This window comes from Podarcis vaucheri (genome assembly GCF_965113315.1).
Source record: "Podarcis vaucheri genome assembly, chromosome: 14".
Lineage (NCBI taxonomy): Eukaryota > Metazoa > Chordata > Lepidosauria > Squamata > Lacertidae > Podarcis > Podarcis vaucheri.
This window is the reverse complement of record NC_138752.1, coordinates 51,291,299-51,316,281: the sequence shown is the minus strand read 5'-3', so window position 1 is coordinate 51,316,281 and position 24,983 is coordinate 51,291,299. Positions and strand designations below refer to the sequence as shown.

Here is a 24,983-nt window from a genome sequence, read left to right as displayed (position 1 = left end):
AATTAAGATGCAATCCAGTCTTGTTGGGGAGTGTGTGATGGGGGGGGGGGGAACGGGACAAATTTGTAGGAAAGTTTATGGATCAATAGTGGTTAATGGGAGTATATTTTACCGAGAGAGCACATTTACTGTTCACATTGAAAGCACCAACCTTTGCTGTTTTTTTATGGAGCAAAATTGTGTGCCTCGGAAAATTACAAAAACAGGATTAAGGAAGTGTTTGGGTGTCCACAGCAGGGCAGGTGTACTGGGAGACCCCTGGCTTAAAGCAGAGGGGGACAAGCCTGTGACTCTCCAGGTGTTGCTGAACTCAAGTTCTGATCATTCTTTTGTATCAATGGTGAAACTCTGGCCTCCAGGACAATGTGGTGCAGTGGTTAGAGTGCCGGGAAGACCAGTGTTCAAATCCTCACTTGGTCGCAAACCTCCCTGGGTGACCTTGGGCCAGTCACTGCCGCTTGCTTAACCTACCCTACCACACAAGGTCGTTGTGGGGATTAAATGAGGAGCGCGAGACTCATGTGCACCACCTTGAGCTTCCTTGGAGAAAAGGTGGGATATAAATGCAAGAAATAAATAAATAGATGATAATATTGGTCTCATTCACATTCAGATCCTGCATACCATTTACACACCACTAGGGTTTTTTTTTGCAAGGGGGAGAAATGATTGCTTTCTTTATTTTCCCAGTGAAGGCAATACCCTCTATACCTGGCAATACCCTAAAACAGAGGTTTTTAATCTTTTTGAGTTCATGGCTCCCTAGACCAACTACATTCTTTTTGCGGCCTTTCCTGTTTGGCTCAGGAGCCCAGCCGTGTCACCCCTTGCCTGCAGAGCCAGCAGCCCCTCACCATTTTTTGAACACTCTCCCTTGGGGAGTAGCCTCCTCTCCCCTCCCCTCTCCTTGGGAGTCCTCCAGGCAGCCACAGCTGCTGCCCCTGGTCTCTGAGCTGCCCCCCTCTGACCCAAGGAGAGGTGCCTCCTCACACTGCCCCACAGGGGTCTGGGAGGACCCCCTGGCCAGCCCCCGGGGCATCATTCACCTGCGGAGCTTGCAGCCAGGGCTACTGCAACAAACAGGTGTGCAAGCCTTTGGGAGGCAGATACAGAAGAGGGTATCATAGGAGGGAGGGAAAGAAAGTGGGGCAGAGGCCAGTGTTGCCCACAGCACCCTGACCACCCTTCAACGCACCCCATGGCACACTGGTTGAAAACCACTGCCCTAAAAGGTATTTAGAAGGCGGTCCTGGCAGTATCCTGATACCCTGTCAACGCTGTTTGCCATTTCTAAGGGGAATAATTTTGCGTGGGGTTAAAAGTGGGTCCTAGCCATACCGTCACACCCTGTAGCCTGTAATTTCTGGAAGCACCAGAACAGCAGCTAGGATATAGGAAGTGCATTGGTGTTGAGGAAAAAAGGCAGCTGCATCCACTGGTGGAAAGGTATCTATTAATTTTGCCTGCTGGTGGTGGAGAAGCTGAATCCCGCTTTTATAAGGGGAAAGGGATTAATCCAATAATGGATACTGTGGCAGCAGAGTGGTGATTCATGAGCTTAAGTGTTTTGCTGAATTGTGGCCAAGACGACTGTCCTGGACAGCGATTCCTTACAGATAGCAAGCAGAACTTCTGTGCGACACAGAGATCTGCGTTTCTGGTATCACGTGTGTGTGTGTGTGTGTGTGTGTGTGTGTGTGTGGCTGCCAAGGGCTCTGAAGTGTGATGGGCAACTCAGGAAAGCACCAAGGAGTACGAGTGTGATCTGCAACAAAATGCCGCAGGGCAGCGCTCCTCTTCCGGGCTCCAGATTTACTGCAATAGGAAGGAGCCTTGCAGTCCTGCTAAGAATGCAGGTAAAGTTCCCTGGACAGCTAAGGCCAGTCAAACGCGACTATGGGGTTGCGGTGCTCATCTCGATTTCAGAGCTTTCTGACTGTAACAGCCTTTCAACAGTGGAACAAGCTCCCTCAGGAAGTGGTGGGCTCTCCTTTCCTGGAGGTTTTTAAGCAGTGGTTGGATGGCCATCTGTCATGGATGCTTTAGTTGAGATTCCTCAACTAAAGGTCCCTTCCAACTCTACAATTCTGTGGTTCTTTGGTGGGAGGAATAGATGGGTTTATAATATCTGGTGTGTACGTAGCCTTATTCTCCACAAGCTAGATACAGTGGTACCTCTAGTTACGGACTCAATCCGTTCTGGGGTACCGTTTGCACCCCAGAAAGTCCGCAATTAGAGCGCCACTTCTGCGCACCCACGTGGTGTGATAGAGTGCTTCTGCACATGTGCAAAGCGTGCAGGACGCTTCTGCACACACGCGGCAAAACCCGGAAATATACACTTCTGGGTTTGCCACGTTTGCAAGCTGAAAAGATGCAACATGAACCTAACACAACACGAGTTATGACTATCATTGCTGGAGGCTGCCCAGTCGTATGAATGGGGAAGGAGGCCAAAGATACCTTCCCCCCTCCCTCTACTATGCTGTACAATACCAGAGAACTATCTGCCCCAAACCTGAGTCTTAGAGGGGATGAGGTTGCACAGTTTCAGAAGTGGCAAAGGCGTATCTTCGTAGCATCTTCTCTTTTAAGCTATCAGGGACTTGAACAAGTCAGCTCCCTCTTTTTCTCAGCCCTGCTCCCTGCAGCTTACACATGAACTGGCTCAACACATTTTGCTGCCCGAGGCAAAGGACAAGATGGTGGCAAAAGCCAATCAGACCAGCAACTGAATCTTATTTTGACCCTGGGAAAGGGACACACATCCCCCAGTGCATCTGAGGGAGAGAAGGCTCACTTAGCAGGTCCAGGCCAGACGGCATGGCACATACGCTTGCTTATTCCCCAGGGACAGTTCAAAATATTTTGCTGCCTGAGGCTGATGAGCAAATGGCACTCCACGCAGGGTGAATTGTTCTGAGAGCTGAGGCAGGAAATCCTGCAAGCAGCTCTCCCTTGGGGCAAAAACTCTATAGCAATACATTAAATAGCGATCTGTTGCCCATTTATGATCACCGAAATCGGCCGCCCAAGGTAGCTGCCTCACACCGCCCAATGATAGGGCCAGTCCTGCCAAAATGGAAATTAAAAAACCAAATGCAGGGAACATAAGAACATATAATAAGAGCCCGCTGGATCAGGCCAGTGACCTGATCCTGTTCGCACACTGGCCAACCAGATGCCTGTGGGAAACCAGCAAGCAGGATTGGAGCACAAGAGTTTTCACTGACTGATATTCGGATGCAATTGCTGCCTCCAACTGTCCTTTCCTCCATCAATTTGTCTAACCCTCTTTTAAAGCAACAGACCTGCATGTGATATTTTGGAAGGCTTCCTACTATGGGCCGTAATACGGTGTACTTAGCATAATAGCTAATCTGGCCTTGGCATCTATAGATGATCACCATGCCTGAATTCAAGAAGCCATCCTTTATTTAAAACTGTCTTGCTCACTTTGCATTTATCTATAGGCTCTTGGCTGAGGCTCCTGAAGAGAGAGAGAGAGAGAGAGAGAACGAGAACCGCAGTTCCTTCTGAAGGCCAAGTTTCTAAGCCGGCTGACTCAGCAGAGTCATGCCTGATTGAACCTGTGCCAGGGCAGAGGCTGCACATCAGCCCTGGGCAGAGATGAAACGGACAAGGCAAAACAAGGGATGGCCACCAGACCCCAAATGCGGATGCTGGCCCCGACCTCTGATAAGCAGGCAGCAAGCAAACCTCTGTGCTACCACCTGCGATAGACTTCAGGTGAAAATAGGGGGGAGGGGGGCTTTGAGGAGGGTCAAGGGGAAGGGGAGGGAGGCGGATGGAGGGGAGAAGTTGGTCCTGCCTTGCTGCGTTCTCTCTCTACTGCCTTGATTTAAAGTTCAGGGGAACTATGATGAATAATTAAGAAACAACAACCATCCCCGTAAGCAATGCAATTTCAGCTTCGTTGCTCAGCTCCGGAGGTTGGAGAGGGGAGAAGAGGCTGCAGAAAATGAGCTTGTTAAAAGCCCATCCGGCCTGTCCTCCAGGATATTCCTAGATGAGGCCTCTAGCAAAAGCTCTGTGGTTTGGGGGAAAGGAAGCCATGGCACTGGAGCGGCGCTTGTGGGCAGGCATCATAAATCAGTGTGACACAGCAAAACTCCCTCTAAATACAAGGAGCTTAATATGCCTCGGATTATTATTCAAGATACTAAATCAGTTTGGTAATATTAAAAAAGGCACTTTAATACGGTCATTTTTTAAAAAAACAACAGCACCACCAGACTAACTGCTTCTCAGTTCAATGTCGCCAGAGTCACACAGTACATTGAAAGTGCAGTGAAAGCACTTTAAGCAGCCATGCCTTCCCCCAAAGAATTCTGGGAGCTGTGGTTTGTTAAGGGTGCTGGGAGTGGTTAGGTAAAGGTAAAGGTACCCCTGCCCATACGGGCCAGTCTTGCCAGACTCTAGGGTTGTGCGCTCATCTCACTCAAGAGGCCGGGAGCCAGCGCTGTCCGCAGACACTTCCGGGTCACGTGGCCAGCGTGACAAGCTGCATCTGGCGAGCCAGCGCAGCACACGGAACGCCGTTTACCTTCCCGCTGGTAAGCGGTCCCTATTTATCTACTTGCACCCGGAGGTGCTTTCGAACTGCTAGGTTGGCAGGTGCTGGGACCGAACGACAGGAGCGCACCCCGCCGCGGGGATTCGAACCGCCAACCATGCGATTGGCAAGTCCTAGGCACTGAGGTTTTACCCAGCGCACCACCCGCGTCCTTTGGTGGTTAGGAGTGGTTAGGAGGCCTCTATTCCCCTCCCAGAACTGCAATTCCCAGAGTGGTTTAACAGTCAGTGCGTCCCTATTCACAGGAAACCCCATCGCCAGTAGGGTTGCCAGGTCAGCAGCATCGCAGTCCCTGAGATCAAAATCTAGGGGTGACCCCTGGTGATGTCATGGGGGGAGCCCCTAGTGATATCATGGGGAGATTCCACAGCCATGTCACAGGCTGGGTCCTGGAGATGGAGGTTAATTGGGAGAGGGGAGTAGAGGAGGGCAGGCAGGTGCCCCAGGTGGTCTACTATAATTTGCAGCCAGCTCTTGTCAGGTTGAAAATTGTCAGCTGTGTGCATATATATATATATATATATATATATATATATATATATATATTCATAAGATGACTAGTGTTCTCCCTGTCCAGTTCATTTGCAGGAGTGATGGTGGGGTGGAGCCCATAAGGAAAGGGTGTGCGTCATAATGAGACTCTCCCATTCTTTTTTCTTCCTCCAAATTGCAAAGACGGTGGTGCAAAATGAGATCTTCTCCCATTGCAGGGAGGAGTGGGAGAGGGAGAGATGATTCCTTGGCATTCAGCTTGGCGGGTGAGATAACAGGCACACGCTATCTCAGCAACAATTGCTTTGCTAGTCATAGAGCATTAAGATGATAGATGCTGGTCGTTTACATTCGATAAGGAAGTTATATTCCTGCAAAGAAGTTAGAGGCCCTCGTGGCTTAGTGCTGGGAGGCTGAGTGGAAAGCTGTTAGAAGACCCGCCTGGTCCCCTCACAGAGCTACAATTCCCAGAGCGATTTAAGAGTCAACCCCTCTTCCGTGGAAACTCTGGAGACTGAATGTTCAGTGAGGGGAACTCTTAACAGATTACAGCTCCCAGAATTGTTGGGGGAAACCATGGTTGGTCAAAGTGGTGTTATAGCACTTTAAAAGTAGTGTGTGGATGTGGCTTTGATGAGGTGGTCAATGTGTGCTTGGGACACGGCACTTGGGATCGAAGGGAGCTGGCTTCAGGCATCAGGCCCTTTGGCAGACCAACTCTACATTACAAAGATGTCTGAAAACGTGACATGAAGGCTGTTTAGGGAAGCTTTCAATGTTTAATAGACAATTGTATTTTAATATTCTGTTGGAAGCTGCCCAGAGTGGCTGGGGGAAACCCAGCCACGTGGGCGTGGTATAAATAATAAATTATTATATTATTATTATCAACCCTGCCACCTGGGAATCCCTTGCAGACTATTGCAGTGCCTGGAGACAGACAGTCAAGTCGTGCATGCACAGCAGTGACCATAGCTGTCAACTTTTCCCTTTTCTTGTGAGGAATCCTATTCGGAATAAGGGAATTTCCCTTTAAAAAAGGGAAACGTTGACAGCTATGGCAGTGACCAGAGGAGAAAGGACCACTGGGAGGACTGCAGAGAGAAGAAAGGTGCATCTGCACCAGCATAACCGGATGGCTTCATCTGCCCCAGCTGCAACAAAACATGTCTCTCTCGCATCGGTCTTTGCAGCCGCAACAGGCGCTGCAATCTTCCAACAGCTTGACCTCACGCCCAAAGACTCACTCCTCCATTTTCTGCCAAGACAGACGGGTGCCAACCATGCAACGCCCCCTTCACATCAAGGATCTCCCCGACATCCTGATTTTCTATGCACAGGGAATTTTTGCTCCTCCCTCCCTCCCTCTCCCTCCATCCCTTTCTTCCTTGGAGCGTTCAGTCCCGTCAGCCCCCCCCCCGCCATCTTGCAGCCCAGGCAACCCCAAGGCTCACTTTACTACCGAAAAGAGCATTCGTGAAGCCACCATCTCTCTTGGCTTCAGCCCACTCCAATCTGCAACATAAGGAATAACATGAACATACTGTGCAGGAGCGTCAAGATCTGCATACTCTAAATTGCTAAATATTTATATGTGCTTATCATCAGCACAGAGTTCTGGTGGGAGAGTTTGGACTCTGAATTTTATAAAAAATATGTCACTTCTCTTCCCGAAAAGCTCGTGCGTTGCTTGCAAAAGGCTCCAGGCTCACTCCCAGACAGATCCAGTGAAAAGGATCAGGTAGCAAGTGATGGCGAAGACCCTTCTCTGACCTAGACCTAAGTAGGTAACACTGCGCTCAGTGGGTAACTGGGCTAAAGCCGGCATGAGGCAACATCCTATGGCAGGGGGCAGCAAACTTTTTCAGCAGGGGGCCAGTCCACTGTCCCTCAGACCTTGTGGGGGGCCGGACTATATTTTGCAAAAAAATACTGAATGAATTCCTATGCCCCACAAATACCCCAGAGATGCATTTTAAATAAAAAGGCACATTCTACTTATGTAAAAACACGCTGAGTCCCAGACCATCCGCGGGCCAGATTGAGAAGGCGATTGGGCCGGATCCGGCCCACGGGCCTTAGGCTGCCTACTCATGTCCTATGGTAAGCTCTTTGTTAATACGGAGAGAAGCCTTGTTCTTCAAAGCAAGAGTTTTTAATACTTAGGGGTGGGAAGTGATAATGTATCCCTTGCAAATTCTGTTCTTCGTTGGGGCGACTCAGAAAGGCTGACACTGAGTCCTGGGAAGTCTTCCACTCAAGCACTGAGCAACTGTGACCTGCTTAGCTTCAGCAACACAGGATAGTACAACAGATCCTTTCACCATCTACTAGAATGGGGCTTTCAGGAAAAAATATTTCCAGATTTGGAAACCAGTGTTGGTGGAGTGGGAATCAGAAACACATGTTATTAGCATGGGAGTGGGGCATGATATACCTTCCTATGGCCCATTACCCAAAGGTCCTTTATTATTATTATTAATTGGGGGCAAACCTCACCTCCCTTCTGAAATATGGGGAGGACTTGGCCCCTGTTTTTCTCTAATACTATTCTAGGCTGCACAAACCAAAGTATAGTGTCCCAATCAAGGGAAGTAATGGGACCACTTTATTCCGCCTTGTTCAGATCAGTGTCCTGTGTCCAGTTCTGGGTGCCACAATTTAAGAAGGGTATTGAGCAGCTAGAATGTATGCAGATGAGGGTAACCAAGGTGATAAAGGACCTGGAAGCCAAGCCTGATGAGGAACAGTTGAGGGAGTTAGGTATGTTTAGCCTGGAAAAGAGGAGAGAAAGAGGAGATATGATGGCCATCTTCAAATATCTCAAGGGCTGTCACATGGAAGAGGGAGCAAGCTTGTTTTCTCCTCCTCTGGAGGGTAGGACTCGAACCTGTGGCTTCCAGTTACAAGAAAGGAGATTCCGACTAAACATCAGGAAGAGGTTTTTAAGCGCAGGTTGGCTAGCCATCTGCTTTAGTTGATATTCCTTTCTTGCCAATGAAAAGATGTGCAGAAAGGGAGCACCTAAGAAAGCGGGCAGCAGCCATGGGGCTAGCAATGGATGGTCTGATGAATAATAGAATTGTACAGTTTGAAGGGACCCCGAGGGTCATCTAGTCCAACCCCCTGCAATGCAAAACTCTTTTGCTCAATGCAGGGATCGAACCCACAACCCTGAGATTAAGAGCCTCATGTCCTACCAACTGAGATATCCCACCTTTTACACCCCAGCTTCTTTCTCCGAGGACCTTGAAGTGACAGACGTGGTATTCCTCCTCCCCATTTTATCATCGCAACAACCCTGCAGTACGTGGGTAGCTTAGTACTTCGCAACTCGCTTCCATAAGCACCTTTGGCTTAAATCAGAGGTACTCTCGACTTGCAGGTAGGAGGAGGGAACGGGAAGAGAGATTGTGTACAACACAGCGACTGCCTAAATGGCGAGCAAAAAGCATTTTCACTCCCCAAAATCAGCGACTAAATGCAACGCCTTTTGATGCAAAACATCCCCTGCAGGCATTTAACCAAGTGTTTGTTCAGAAAGCATTTTGTTTTTGTTCAAAAAGCATTTTGGAACCCGGCGAGGCGAGGGTTGTCCAGCGTGCCGCTGGAACCTTTTGTGCGCTCCGCGTCGTGGAAGCTTGTCTAATTATTTCCCCCCTTCGTTTAGGAGTTTTTAATTGAAAAATGTTTAACATCTGTGGCTGCTTCGCAACACCTGTGCTTGACAAGGCTTGCTTTTCATGCACCTGATTGTCTTGGTTTTTCTGCTTAGAGAATGGCAAGATGGGGGCTTTGGAGGTCTTTGACTGCACCACTCGAGCGGCGCATGAATCACGATACTCAGAGGGCATGTAATTAACAGAAAACACAAAAGGAGATGCAAGATTCTTTTAAAAAACTTTTTTTTAAAAAAGGCGGTGTTAGTGGCAATGGCTTGTAGGAAGAAGAGCCCAAAGGCAATTGGAAAATGATGCAAAGACATTTCTCCCTTAAATGCATTAGAGCAACAAACAATTACAAATGGTGCCAGCAAATAATCTGTGTTGGGCTGACAGAGATGGGAGGTGAGGAAAGATCACATATTTGGAAGATGAGTAGCTTGGGCTGCCAGGCCTTATTCTGCAGGAAAGTCTGGGCAGGGTGGAGGGGAAAGAATGTGAGAACTTTTAATTTTTGGGGGGTTTTAATATAAAAAAACCAATGTTACTAGTCCTCATGACTGCGGCATAAGGTAAAAAGGTAAAGGGACCCCTAACCATTAGGTCCAGTCGTGGCCGACTCTGGGGTTGCGGCGCTCATCTCGCTTTATTGGCCGAGGGAGCCGGCATACAGCTTCCGGGTCATGCGGCCAGCATGACTAAGCCGCTTCTGGCGAACCAGAGCAGCGCACGGAAACACCGTTTACCTTCCCACCAGAGCGGTACCTATTGATCTACTTGCACTTTGACGTGCTTTTGAACTGCTAGGTGGGCAGGAGCAGGGACCGAGCAACGGGAGCTCACCCCGTCGCGGGGATTCGAACCGCCGACGTTCTGATCAGCAAGTCCTATGCTCTGTGGTTTAACCCACAGCGCCACCCGCATCCCTTGTGGCATAAGGTAGTTGGTGCCTAAAGCTCAGAGGCCAGAACATGGAGGGAATAATTTTTTTTAGCTGTTAGGAAAGGGACAGGATTTCAGTGTCTCTGCCCCTCCCAAGATGACCACCTGATCAGAAGAACCGTGGCAAACTAGGAAAGCAGCGGTGAAGTCTGGGGAAAATCTGGAAGGCTCTGGCATGAAGGCATGAGCAGACTAGTAAAGGGGCATGGGGTTCAATTCAGTTCGCCCTTAACAGCAATCCTGCTTAGTTTGCGCTTTCTGAAACAATGTGGGGGACTATGGAACTCACTCCCACTGGATGCAATGATAGCCACCAACTTGGGTGGCTTTAAAAGAGGATTAGACAAATTCACGGAGGAGAGGGCTGCCCATGGCTGTTAGCCATGATGTACAACCAGGGGCATTAATGCTTCTGAATCTCAGTTGCTGGAAACTGCAGGCAGGGAGAGGGCCTTTGTGCATGGATCCTGCTTGCTGGATTCCCATTAGGGTATCTGGCTGGCTGCTGCGAGGACAGGATGCTGGACTAAATGGGCCATTGGCCTGATCCAGCGGCAGGCTCTTCTTATGCTCTTATGAAACACAATCTTTCTTTGAAGTCTGCACTTTTGCAATGCGGTTCTCCAGTCAAGGAATGCATAAAAGATATCCATGCATATACCTGATATACTTGGGTAAAGTGTGCATACATTGGAGAAAAGTAACACACACAAATGCATGGCCTTTAGGGGAAATCCCAGAAATGGGATTTGTTAAGAGGAAAGTGCAAAATACAAAAATTCCTTATGTAAGAAACTCACACTAAAATGCTGGACTTAAAATAATAACAATTAATTAACGAACTGATGGCGGAAATGTGGAGAACCAGAGCTGATGCTGTTGTTGTTTTTCAGATTGGGAAAATGAGAAATGGGTAGAGTGTCATCCCCAGAGCAGACAGAAGGGAGGACTGGTTTGGACAGGCTTACCGAAAAGGGGCTTCCTGGAAAGGATTTTCAGTGAGTGGCCACTTCCAGGAAAATGGTTTGCTCCTCACTCAGTTGGCAAAGGGCACCTCGGCTGCCAGGGGCTCCTCTTCTGGCACTTCACAATATCCGTTGCTGTCCACCTCCCCTTCCCAGGTCCAGTCTATAAATTCCTCTCATCTTTCAGAGTACATAAAAAAAGAAATCAATGTAATTATACAGCAAACATTAATTATAGCCGAAAGAGCACTGGAAGGGAATTGATCTGGAGAAGAGCGCTAATCCCCAGTTAGTGGCAAGAAAAAAATCGACAGGAGAGGCAAGAAAGTGAAGTCAGGGCTGCAAGCGTGAGGAGGCACAGGGAGGGCGCAGGTCTGGTGAGGGGGATAAGATGCTTGCAAACATGTGGCCGGCACACCTTTGACTCCATTGCTGATAAAAGTTAGGTGTGGGTGGGTGCATGGCTGGGTGGGTTCAGGGAAACACAGCCAGGTCAGGAGCATCCCAGACTCTCATATTTAAGGGTGGCCCCTATTGATGTCATTAGGCATGGCTGAGCCCTGGAGACGGAGGTTAATTGGGGGAGTTTGGATTTGATATCCTGCTTTATCACTGCCTGAAGGAGTCTCAAAGCGGCTAACAATCTCCTTTCCCTTCCTCCCCCACAACAAACACTCTGTGAGGTGAGTGGGGCTGAGAGACTTCACAGAAGTGTGACTGGCCCAAGGTCACCCAGCAGCTGCATGTGGAGGAGCGGAGACGCGAACCCGGTTCACCAGATTACGAGTCCACTGCTCTTAACCACTACATCACATTGGCTCTGGAAGCATGGAAGACACCATCCAACCATCTTAGGGACTCTACTCCAGATTTGTGTGGGTTTACTCCTGAGCCTTTTCTTCTCCTGAAGGCATCCCACAAACAACGGCCGGGGCAGATGGGACCTGGAATCCAGAACCATCTGGAGGGGATCCTGTTGGCTGCCTCTATGTCTTTGCCATCCTTCAGCAGCTGGGCTGCTGGGCTTGTCCCTCCCTCCTGCTGCCAATCAGCCCCTGTACCTGCTTGACCCCATCCTCTTGCACTCAGGAAGCAACATTGCAGGACACTATCCAACTGTCTTAGAGACTCCACTCTGGATTTGTATAGGCCTTTTTAAAGCCTTTTTCTTCTGGCGGAAATGACTGGCAGAATCCGAGACCAGGGAGAAGAGTTGGTGGAAGAAGATTGGAGGAAATTTAAAACTTATTTACAGAAATATTGTAAAATTTTCGAATGCTGATGACATTGAAATGAATTGAAGGGGTTCTAGCAACAAGGTAAAATGTAAGATGGGAATTGATAATAGATAAACTAACAGGACATGAATTTGCTGAACCAATTTTTAAAAGGGATACAAAAAAGGGAGACGCGAGGAAGTCAGGAAAATAAGTTAACTAAAGATGAGAAATAAAGAAAGAGGGAGTTTTTGTTTTCTTTTATATGTGTTTTTTCTTCTTTTTTGTGTTTAATGTTTGTATTTTTTGTATTTTGTATTTTGTAATTTTGTATTTTTCTGTTTTTGTATTTTTCTGAACTTTTCTATTGATAAAACCTAATAAAATATTATAAAAAAGCCTTTTTCTTCTCCTGAAAATATCCCAAAGGTAGTGAAGGTTTAGGTTCTCCTAGATGGGCTCCCTTCCCAGGTGGGCGAGCCCCATCTGCTCCTCACTTCCCTCTCCAGCAGAGGGACCGCCTTCTTAACCATTGGAACCACTGTTCGTCTCATCTACTCAATCTGCCAGAGTCTGCCTTCACATGAAGGGAAGTCCTTAACTCATGGAAGGTTTGAGACCTATCGGCAACCCTAACCTGGTTTAGCCAGCCAGTCAAAGGTGTTCCCAGGTTGTGGCGGCTGTTTCATGCTGACAGCTTCTAGGAGCCACAGGTGAGAGCTGAGTGGGAACCAAAGGTGGACAGACTACCCCAGAACGAGCATGACATGTCCCCCCACCAGAGGTCCTACCCCTCTCCTAGCATGCAAAAGAAGAGAGCTTGCAGGATTCAGAATGAATGGGCAGCACTTTTAATAACCAGTTGCCGGGCAGCACTTAAGCACGTTTTTAGGAGAGTGTCTGGTTTGCTGTGGATGAGGGGATGAGGGCCATTGAAGCTTTACCTGCCTGTTGATTTGTTCTGTGTGAGAGCTTGCCTGCCTAATATTCTTTGCATCTCGTCTCCGGAGAGTTGATTGCTTTGCATTGGCAACCGCCCGTCTCTAATCATCCTCTCCCCAGACTTCTCAACTCACCAAGCTCACAGGGATATGAGAGTCACGGAGGGCTTTTCTAATTGTCTTCTCCAGAGCTCATCAAACTCTCCAGTCTTTTGAGAGGAGGCCCAGAGCTGGGATTGGCTTCTTGCGGCTGGGAAATTGAGGAGCGCTCCAAGAAGCAAGACCTTTTTTTGAGGGCACAGGAGATTCCATGGATGCATACCTAATTACTGTGCCGAGAGTGAATTTTAGTTATGGGATTTATATCCCACCTTCTCTAAGGAGCTCAAGGCGGCATATATGGCTCTTGCCCCCCTCCTCATTTAATCCCCAGAACAACCCTGGGAGTATGTTAAGCTGAGAGGCGGCGACTGGTCCCCAAGGTCACCCAGTGAGTTTCATGGCAGGGTGGGGATTCAAACTCTGGCCTCCCAGCCCAACACTCTAACTTCCACACCACACTTATCATCCAAATAGTCTTGTTCCCGTCCTCCAATTTTCTAACGTGCTTCATTCAAGAGTGGACATCCACACCTCCTTTGCACGGGACCTTACATTCTGCCACCTTACAGGACTGGCCCACCGTGCAGTTACTCCCAGCAATCCCTTCAGTAGACCCTTTAAAGGAAGTCAGTGATTTTATGCCCATTTTGCAGATGGCATGCCTGAGCCTGAGAGAAGAGTGGCTTGGCAACATTCTGCCTGTCAACAGGACCACTGGGAGGTATGGCCTGGGTGAGAGAGATGAGATATGAGAGAGAGTCTTGGAGGGGAGTGGCGTTCTCTACCTGTGACCTACACCCCTGTAGTCCTATTGGGTGTGACAGGATGACATCAGTGTTTCCGTGCGCTGCTCTGGTTCGCCACATGACCTGGCCACATGACCTGGAAGCTGTCCGCCGGCTCCCTCGGCCAATAAAGCGAGATGAGTGCGGCAACTCCAGAGTTGGCCACAACTGGACTAAATGATCAGGGGTCCCTTTATGGAGGGCTCAAGGGCTGCCCGCAAATTTCCCTCTACCTTCTGCTTTCTGTTCTTCGTACCATTTTTGGCAGGCTCTTAGCTCAGAAAACAGGTGATCCCCCCCATTCAGCATGAGAACTCTGCTGCAGCTGCTGCGGCGGCATCCTAGTGATACACTACTTGGAAATGTGGTGTAACAGCACTGGGGACACTGCAGGGTGTTCTCGCAGTGATACCCCAGGATCCATAGGAAATGTTGTTTCCCAGGGCTCCTGGCGCCTGCATTTGTATTCTTGGGCATAACAGAGGCCTCACCACCATTCTGTTCTTCCTTTCCTTATAGTGATAATAAAGCTGTTTATGGAGAACATAAAAAGATATGGGGGAATATAAACTGACAATGCCTCTTGGTGATGTAGATGTTGTCTCTGGCTGCCTCATAATTGGATGAAGAAAAACTGACTAAGAACTGCCAGGATTTCCTAGACTGTGGACCACAAAGTAAAGACAGTGTTTGGAGAGGGTGTTGGGCTTTGCATATGAAACGTAAAAGAAGCCCTCCTGTTTTGGAGCAAAGCTCTGTCTATTCCACCTTCCTGTTTCATAAAGACACCAATGAAAGGCTTCTGGGAAGCCCGCAAGCGGGCCGTAAAAGCAGCAGCCCTTTTGCCCAGCAAGGAATCTTCCGTGGTAGGCTGCTCCTGAATGTGGGAGTTCTCTGAAAAGAGTGGTGGTTTGTTAAACCGCTCTGGGAACTGGAGCTCTGGGAGGAGGGAACAACTCCCAGCAGCGACTGTCCCATGTAAATCGGGAATGGTGGCAGTGTACGGATGCAAAGATATCTAGCCATCTGCTGAGTCCATTAGCAACTTGTGGAAGAGCAGAAAAGGGTGTCCGCAGAATATTTTGCCTGCGTAGCCACCAGACCAGGAACTCGTAACATCAGAGGGAAAGGAAGCTGAGAGTGTGAGCGAGATGATAATGGGTCCCAGTAGGACTGGAGCATGATTGCTTGCTGTGATACTCCGGTCGGGCCAGTGTAACTCAAGGCTTTTAGTAAATTAAAGACTTCGCTCCCTGGCGAGAGCTGCGATATGGATCTACAAGTCCAAGTCTGCCTGTAGACGGCTTCACCCTGTGCAAAGCAAGTTGCGTTTAATCCTCCCCTTTCGTTCTGGCTGCAGTGATAAAGGGCAACCGTGGTCATTTGAGGCACCAGACAGCACCCAGGAGTGGCAAGGAGAAAGTGGCCACCAGGAGTGGCGACTGGCAATCGGGCGGCTCTTGACACAGTAATCAAGAAGGGCATGTTATGCTGCTAGCTAACGGAAGGGGCCCAAGGATCGCAAGTCACACATCATACAATTGTAGAATTGTAGAATTGGAAGAGACCCTGTGGATTCTAGTACAACCCCCAGCAATGCAGGAATATGCAGCTGCCCTATATGGGAATCGAACCTGCAACCTTGGCATTATCAACACCATTCTCTAACCAGCTGAGCTATCTGGTAACTCCCAGATTGCAGGTGGGAAGAAGCCAGCCCACTTAAGGAAGGGAGATGATGGAAGTCAGTAAGCAAACTGGATCAACGTCAGAATGGCTTGTCTTTGAGGGGCAATATTCTTGATTTAAACATTTGTAAGCTGCTTTCCTGGAGTACGATGGTCAAGAAAGACAAGAGTGATGTATGCTTGGCATACAGAATGCCCCACGTTCAATCCCTGGCGTCTCCAGTTAGGGCTGGGAGAGACGCCGTGCCTGAAACCCTGGACAGCTGTTGCCAACCTTCCCCAACCTGGTGCCCTTTGGACAACAGGCACCATCAGTCTCAGCCACCAAGGGTCGGCTCTTTTGGAAACGAGAGCTTTGAAGCAGGCACTCTAAAACCCCCAGCCGGGTTTTTCTTCTTAGCTTGGCGAGGCTCTGGGATTCTCCCTTCCCAGCACAAAGCCACTGCCGCAAAACTCTCCAGCTGCTAACAGGGGTGTTTGGGGCAGAGCTGGATACTGGGATCCACCTTGTTGTGGAGAGGGGAACATTGCACAATCGGTGTTGTCTGGGGGGGTGAGGTGAGGGAGAGCCGCCCTGCTGCACCATCACATTGCAGCTCTGTGCAACTAGGAAATGCATGTGCGTGTGTGCACACACCAATTTTTCTACCTAATGACAGCTGTCCAGAAAAACGACCTCTCTCCCCACTCCTCCAGTTCTTATCCACCGTGGAACTGACGCTGCTACCGGTGTCGCGTAATACCCATCCCACATTTGTAAGAAATGAATCTTTTAATGTGTCAGCGGCACCAGAACTTTGGAACTCCTTGCCTAGTGACATCAGGCAGGCACCTTCAAGTGCACTCTTTTCGGCTCCTGGTGCAAACATTTTTTGGCTAGGCAAGCCTGCCCAGACACGTCGAATGTCAACGTGTGTTTTAGCTTATTGTTGGTTTTTGATTATTTTAGGAATGTTTTAAGCAGCCGTTCGTAACCATTTCTATTGACTGCAGTATTGCCTTTTGTAAACCGCTTTTACGTTTCTTTTCTTAAACACTTTGAATTGTGCTTTACAATTAGGTAAAGGGTCTCTGACAATTAACAAGCAGGTGGTGGGTGGGGGCCTGGGTGCAGCAGAGACCTTCAGAAGGCCTCTTCCTGCCAGAGCTCTTTGTGGAAGAAGGCATAAACTGCTGGATTACGCCTCTCTTTGCCTCTTCTGTGGTCCAAGAATTTATCTGGAGTGATTTGCTGGGGAAACAAGTCCTTACCCCCTCCAACATTTCTCTGATGAAAATAGGGACGTCCCATTCCATAATGAAAATTATGCTATTTATACCCCACACATCTTCCTGGGTTGCCCCACCCACTCTGGTGGCTTCTAACATATATAGAAAAATAAGACAACATTAAACATTTTTTTTAAAAAAACTTCCCTATACAGGATTGCCTTCGGACGGCTCGGGGGTTGGATAACTCCATACCCTCCAACATTTCTCCCATGAAAATAGGGACATCCTAAGGAATAGAGCGAGATTCCAGGGATCAAATCAGAAACAGGGATGGCTTCTGTAAATCAGGGACGTCCCTGGAAAATAGAGACACTTGGAGGGTCTGCTAGCACTCTTTAATTCTGTGAAATTTAAATTCCAATTCTGCATGCATCCAGACATGTAAATTGACATGCAGATTTTATTCCTGCCTTGCAGGGGGTGGACTAGATGACTCCTGGGGTCCCTTCTAACTCTACAATTCTCTGATTCTGTGATGCTTATGGGCTTTAGACCATGAACCTCAACAGCATCCAGCAATGTCCCTAGGCTTGCTTAAAACACCATACAGTGCAGTTCTAAGCTTCTCTATGCAGAAAGTTCTGATGGGTTCAATGGGGTTAACCACCTGCAAGGTATATGTTGATACAGGATGAGGGCCTTGGTGGATCCATGCCTGATTCAGAGAGATTTTGCCCAGCGCTTTCCACACAGTCCCAAAGCAGACATAAAAACAATACATTCACGGTGCCGACTTTAAAACCTAAGTCGTTCATGAATAAATAACTATCTCTTAGTCCCAGAGCTATAATCTATATTTAATTAAGAAAATGACTAAACAGATGAAGTTTTTAAAAAAGACAAAAAGAAACCAAGAGGAAGAAGCTGTGTATAAGTGGGTAGGGGTAGGGGGGGAAACTAGAATTAACTTTACAAAAAGGAACGCTCAGTTCTCATTATTGCTGAGATTCCAGATCTCTTGCAGCAGAAAAGCCTCAGTGACTCACTTAAGAGCACGTAGGAGGGAAGGCAGGGATCTGCCTTGGACTGAGTCAGCCCATCTCGCTCAGGGTTTTCCACACGGACTGGCAGCAGCATTCTAGGGCTTCAGGCAGGGACATTGCCAGCCCTACCTGCAGATGCCAAGGACTGAACCAGGACATCCCCGCTGCTTTCTGAAACCTAAGAACCGAAGAAAAGCCTGTTAGATCAGCTCAGTGGCCCATCCTGCACCATCCTGGTCTCACAGTGGCCAAGCAGGTGGGAAACTGGCAAGCAGGACAATATCCCTCTCCCCTCCAGCCGTTACCAGGAAATGGTACTTGGAAGCATTGCTGTTTGCAATTGTGTTGGCTGAGTGCACGCCCTCCAGCGTTTCTCCAAGGAAAACAGGGGCATCCTATTCCATCATCATCATCATCATCATCATCATCATCATCATCATCATTATTTCTATCCTGCAGATGTAAAGGAGAAATAGAGTTGAGTGTCATCAGTGTACTGCTGACAACGTACTCCAAACATCCAGATAACCCCACCCAGTGGCTTGGGGGATGCAAAACTCCATACCCTCCAATGAAAACAGAGACGTTTTACCATACCCACAAGTGGTCTAAACCACTGAGCCTCTTGGGCTTGCCGATCAGAAGGTTGGCGGTTCGAATCTCCACGACGGGGTGAGCTCCCGCTGCTCGGTCCCTGCTCCTGCCAACCTAGCAGTTTGAAAGCATGTCAAAGTGCAAGTAGATAAATAGGTACCACTCCGGCGGGAAGGTAAACAGCGTTTCCGTGCGCTGGTCTGGTTCGCCAGAAGAGGCTTAGTCATGTTGGCCACACGACCCGGAAGCTGTATGCCGGCTCCCTCGGCCAATAAAGCGAGATGAGTGCCGCAACCCCAGAATCAGTCACGACTGGACCTAATGGTCAGGGGTCCCTTTACCTTTACCTTTTTACCACACCCACCAACATTTATAGGGGCACCCTAAGCAAAAGCAGGAAATTCTGGGATCAAATCTGAAACTGGGGCAGCTTTTGTAAATCTGGGGCTGTCCCTAGAAAATAGGGCCTGAGAGCAAAGCCATCTTGGCTTGTAGCCTTATCATACATGAATTTGTCCAATCCTTTCTTAAAGCCACTCAGGTTAGTGGCCAGCATTGCTCCTTACAGGAGAGAGTTTAAGTATGCCAGTAGTCCGTGCAATAATTTGCTGCTGGTTCCTGCCAGCTGTATGCACAGTCTTTTTAATACATATATTTTAAGTTAAAGGCACTCTCACTCATCTGAAAATGCAAGCCTTCCCTTTGTCACTTGGAGAGGGTCAGGCAAACCTGGAGACCTCAGCTCAGCTGTGGAGCTTTGGCAACCCTAGCAGTGAGTGCTTCTCTTTTATGGCTGCACGAGCAACGCGACGCCAGCACTTGAACACTGGAAATAGATGGGATTATCGGCAGCGTTTTCTCATCCCTGGAGGTTGACAGGAGGACTCAGCAAGACTGGCTGGGTAGGTGCAGACCCACCAAACCTGTAGACCTCCGGCAGCCTCTTCCCAAACTGGTCTGCGGGTTGGAACTGGCCAGAACAGAGAGCTAAGTGCCATTTCTTTGCAGAGAAAAGCACCTAGCAGCCTTCAACTCCCCTTCCCTCCAGGTATGAGCAGAGCGATTCAGCCACGTTAACACTGTTGAGGTGGAGTCACCGCCCGCACTTCAAATGCTTTCATGCTATAAATAGGCTTCCTTACTTTCTACAGCAAAACAAATGTGATCACAACTAAAAGAGGGGCGAACAATAGCTCTTGCGCCACCACTGAGATTCATTCATTTTTTTTACCCAAAGTAGCTCAGATATGTGTGCGTATACTCCCCCACCTGATTATTCCCAGGCTCCTCCAGCTTCCGGAGTCTCGTGGCTGCAAGTTAGTGATGGGATATTGCGTGGCATGAGTCCAGGAAGTGTGGGTGGACATCCCAGCTGGCCTTGGGCCCTGCTGTTAAGGGTGATTGAAGTGGCAGACGTAAGCACATATGTCTACGTGAGAGAGCTTTTTCCATCCCCACAAATAATCAAGGTGAATGACTACTCTATTTAGCCCTCCCCTTTATTTTTTTCAAAAAGTATTTTGTTGCAGAATATATATTCCAGAGCCTAGGACTTGCCGATCAGAAGGTCGGCGGTTCAAATCCCCGCGATGGGGTAAGCTCCCGTTGCTCGGTCCCAGCTCCTGTTGACCTAGCAGTTCGAAAGCACGTCAAGTGCAAGCAGATAAATAGGTACTGCTCCGGCGGGAAGGTAAATGGTGTTTCCATGCACTGCTCTGGTTCACCAGAAGCAGCTTAGTCATGCTGGCCACATGACCCGGAAGCTGTGCGCCGGCTCTCTTGGCCAATAAAGCGAGATGAGCGCCGCAACCCCAGAGTTGTCTGTGACTGGACCTAACAGTCAGGGGTCCCTTTACCTATATATTCCAGGGCTGTGTTAAATTGCTTTTGAGGACATTTCTGGAAGCATCAAAAGCACCCCACTTGGGGGCAATTTTTCAGCACATACAACATTCACTTAAATGTCCCTCACTTGCCCTTGCTTTCAATTGCCTTCACTTGTAGAGTCTTTCTTGTACTGCATTCTCCCCTGATGACAGCAGCCAACTTACGAGGGGTCTCAGAGCCCCCAAACCTCACCTGCCCTTCAGAGAGGTTGTGGCTCCCTCCATGGAGCTCTTTCTCCCTTCCCTCTTCCCTCAATACCTTTCCCCGGAAGATGTGCACTTTCCTGGCTCAGCAATGGGTTGTAGCCCATAAAAGTGAGAGCTTGAGAGCAGTACATGTGAAAAGGATCTAGGAGTCTTGGTTGACCACAAACTTGACATGAGCCAACAGTGTGACGCGGCAGCTAAAAAAGCCAATGCAATTCTGGGCTGCATCAATAGGAGTATAGCATCTAGATCAAGGGAAGTAATAGTGCCACTGTATTCTGCTCTGGTCAGACCACACCTGGAGTACTGTGTCCAGTTCTGGGCACCACAATTCAAGAAGGACACTGACAAACTAGAACGTGTCCAGAGGAGGGCAACCAAAATGGTCAAAGGCCTGGAAGCGATGCCTTATGAGGAACGGCTAAGGGAGCTGGGCATGTTTAGCCTGGAGAAGAGGAGGTTAAGGGGTGATATGATAGCCATGTTCAAATATATAAAAGGATGTCACATAGAGGAGGGAGAAAGGTTGTTTTCTGCTGCTCCAGAGAAGCGGACACGGAGCAATGGATCCAAACTACAAGAAAGAAGATTCCACCTAAACATTAGGAAGAACTTCCTGACAGTAAGAGCTGTTCGACAGTGGAATTTGCTGCCAAGGAGTGTGGTGGAGTCTCCTGCTTTGGAGGTCTTTAAGCAGAGGCTTGACAACCATATGTCAGGAGTGCTCTGATGGTGTTTCCTGCTTGGCAGGGGGTTGGACTCGATGGCCCTTGTGGTCTCTTCCAACTCTATGATTCTATGATTCTATGAAAAGTGTTCCCAGTTGCTTTCCACTGAAGCAATCCTTCACTTTCTCAGAACCTCTTCTTTCCAAATCTCTACTGGTCCTCTGACTGTTTTATCCTCCCTGTGGCAAGGGAAAAAGCTGCCTCCCACATAGTTGTAAAGCTTAGGGTTGCAAGGTGATGAGCACCACAGACCCTGAGATTTCAGGGCCCAAAGCTGAGACCTCGGGGTGCCCCTGGTGATGTCACAAGGGGCAGACCCCAGGTGATGTCATTAAGCATGACTCATCCTTGGAGATGGAAGTTAATTGGGAGAGGGGAGGAGGGAGCAGAGGAGATCAGGCTTCTCCCACCCCAGAGTCTGCAATAATTTGCAGGTGGTTCATACTGGGATGGAGCTTGGAAGCATAGTTGTTGTTGTTGTTGTTGTTAGGCACTCTTGCCCACCTGCAGGCAGCCAAACCTGGAGACTTCAGGTCAGCCCTAGAGGTCTAGCAACCCTCTGTAGAAATGAGGTTTAGCTGTTTCAAGCCCTTGACAATAATGTTAAGTCATTTATTCATTTCTATACTGTAAGCTCATGTAAAAATATATCCCTGTGGTATGCGAAAATCACAAGATTCTTTGGTGATCTCATTCACCTGTCCATTCCTCACTGAGTGGGCTCATGTGCCTGTGACTCATTCAGAAAGGTGGAAGAAGAAGCAACAACAGGACAAAAATAAGTGGATAGTCACACATTCTGACTCTGGTAGACTCAGCCTGAAAACTGAACATGTCTCTATCCACTGTACCATCTACGGTAATATATTTGTTCCTGGAACAGAAAGCTTTAATTCATTTAAGTAATAGATCAGTCAGCTGAAACTTTAGTTGATTTATCAACAAGGGCCAATTGAAAGTACACATGAAATCACAGAATATAGAGTTGGAAGAGTCACCCAATCCCCTGCAATACACATATTATTTAGTATAGCTATGTGTTAAGACACACACTTTTGTATATGTTGAAGCTGTTTTGGTTCTGATATGTAATTTTCCTAGAGAAGGCAAATAACCTGATAACTAAGAGTTCCTTAACTGAGTGACAACCTACCAGCTGTCCTAATCTGGTTTATCCAGTAGAGGCTGCTCCCTTAGGGTGGAATGGGGTTCCACCCCACTAAGCCAAGTCTGGCCTCAACCAGTGCCCCCTTCCTTCCTTCCTTCCTTCCTTCCTTCCTTCCTTCCTTCCTTCCTTCCTTCCTTCCATTGATTCTTCTCCATATAGTTGAAGGTGGCATACATGCTTCTTCTCACCACAACCCTGTGAGGTAGGTTAGGCTAAGAGGCTGTGACTGGCCCAAGGCATGAGCTTTATAGCTGAGTGAGAATTCGAACTCTGGTCTCCCAGTTCCTAGTCTGACACTTAAGCACGCACTATGCTGCTTTCTCACACTAACATCCAGTCCCTGCCAATCATTTTATTCCTCCTCCTCCTTACTCTCAGTGTTGCCTTTGCAGGGTTCAGCAGGGAGGAGGATGGAGCAAATCCATCATTCATTAGCTCCGCCTATCATTGGTTCTAACTCTGCCTGTCGTTGATTCGGGCTGCTCCTACTGTGGGTCTCACTGCCTTCTGCCCACCTGTCCCAGGGGGCAGCAGTTTCCACAGGGTTTAACCTCATGCCTACAGCAACTGTGACTAGGGATGCATGTTTGCAAACATGCTGGAACATGCCTTAGACGTGTGCCAGAGAGAAGTGACTGGTCACTAGCATCTCACTCTAGGACTGGGGTGCATTTCCAGGGGTGCATTTGGAATCTAAGAAACTGTTGTGGGCATCACGAAATATCCACTTCAGATAATAAAACTAACAGTGATGATTAGGAAGCACTGATTGGCTGGGAACCTGTAGTTAATTATATCAAACAAAGAGCTTGATTATATAATGTATGCACCTCTGAAAAAGTTATAAGACAATGCAGAAGATTATTACATTGGAAGCGTCTGTGATATGATTTTTTAAAATCAAGTATTTTGCTTTGGAATGAAAAGCTCTGTTTGTTGAACTGTTGTATTGTGATTGTTATGTGTGCATTCTTTTTTTATACATTTTTTATAAACTATTTACAACTGCTTTGTAATCATTAAAAACTCTTTGCTAGTTCTTTGTAATACCCATTTCAGAGAATAGAGATTGACAATACTCAGTGCCTCTGCGCCATGTTGGGGGCCTCAGTTAAAGCATGGCATGTAACTGCAGCAAACATAGATAGATAAAATTAGGGTTGCCAGGTCAGGAGCATTCTAAACCTGAGACCTGAGGGCGACCCCTGATTGTATTGCGGGGCAAGCCCTGGAGATGGAAGTCAATTGGGAAAGGGGATCACAGGGCAAGCCCTGGAGATGGAGGTCAATTGGGAGAGGGTATCACAAGGCAAGTCCTGGAGATGGAAGTCAATTGGGAAAGGGGATCACAGGGCAAGCCCTGGAGATGGAGGTCAATTGGGAGAGGGTATCACAAGGCAAGTCCTGGAGATGGAAGTCAATTGGGAAAGGGGATCACAGGGCAAGCCCTGGAGATGGAGGTCAATTGGGAGAGGGGATCACAAGGCAAGTCCTGGAGATGGAAGTCAATTGGGAAAGGGGATCACAGGGCAAGCCCTGGAGATGGAGGTCAATTGGGAGAGGGTATCACAAGGCAAGTCCTGGAGATGGAAGTCAATTGGGAAAGGGGATCACAGGGCAAGCCCTGGAAATGGAGGTCAATTGGGAGAGGGGATCACAAGGCAAGTCCTGGAGATGGAGCTCAATTGGGAGAGGGGATCACAGGGCAAGCCATGGAGATGGAGCTCAATTGGGAGAGGGAATCACAGGACAAGCCCTGGAGATGGAGCTCAATTGGGAGAGGGTATCATAAGGCAAGTCCTGGAGATGGAAGTCAATTGGGATAGGGGATCAAGGCAGGGCAGATCCCACATGCTATACTTTGTTGCCAGCTCCTGCAGGCTGAGGTTTGCAAGCTGCACCCCCAATCTTCTTAATAGCTATATTTTAAGGGCACTCTCTCTCACCTGGAGATTCAAACCCGCCGCCTGCCGCCTGGAGAGGTCCAGGCAGACCTGGAGACGTCAGGTCAGACCTGGAGGTCTGGCAACACTACACACACTTGCACTCATGCAGAGAGCATAAATCAGGCTTCTAATCCTGAAAGAGGCTTCTTTCTTCTCTGGAGCCTTCCGCGTGGCTTGTTGGGCTCGACAGATTTTTCCGCACACCATGCAAGTGTCAAAACAACAGCGGCCAAAGTAAATTTGGAAAGGGCAAGCTCTATTTTCCCCCTCAACGAACCTGATAAATTATAGGCTCCGAGGCATCTCTTTTAATTTCCTTTATTACCAGCGAAAATGAGTGGTAGTCTCCCCGAGAGCCAAAAACTCCCCCACCCGAGGCAGGCTAAATCTAATCTGTCACGGAATGGCACAGACACCCTGGAACCCAAAGAGGCTGCGATACGAGGCTGATCGCTTAAGCTGAACCAAACAGCTCGAACCGGTGGGATCCTGGGGCAGCAGTGGAGCTAATGTGGTTTTATTTTGCCCTCAGGCTAGGAGGATCAGTTTCTCAGCCACCGAGGAACCCAGCCCTCAACGAAACAGAGCTGAAGCGAGAGAAACTGAGGCAGCTGCATGATTTCTGGCACTTTAGTGACTGGTGACTTAAACTGACACGGCCATTACGGGAGAGCAGGTGTGCGGTCCTGGAATTCTGACTGACGGGGACAGATCGCTGCTGTGAAAAATCTCCTCACCCTCCTGGAGATCTGACTGACAACAACCCTGACAGGATGTGACTGTGAGGAACCTGGTACCCACACGCAAT

The 24,983-nt window shown here is 48.4% G+C and overlaps 1 protein-coding gene across 6 annotated transcripts in view; it reads right to left on the bottom strand.

The window, feature by feature from the left end:
• The window catches only part of ELFN1 (extracellular leucine rich repeat and fibronectin type III domain containing 1), a 253,548-nt gene that overhangs the window by 25,915 nt on the left and 202,650 nt on the right, over positions 1-24,983 (bottom strand). The gene's annotated exons all lie outside the window — the stretch shown is intronic.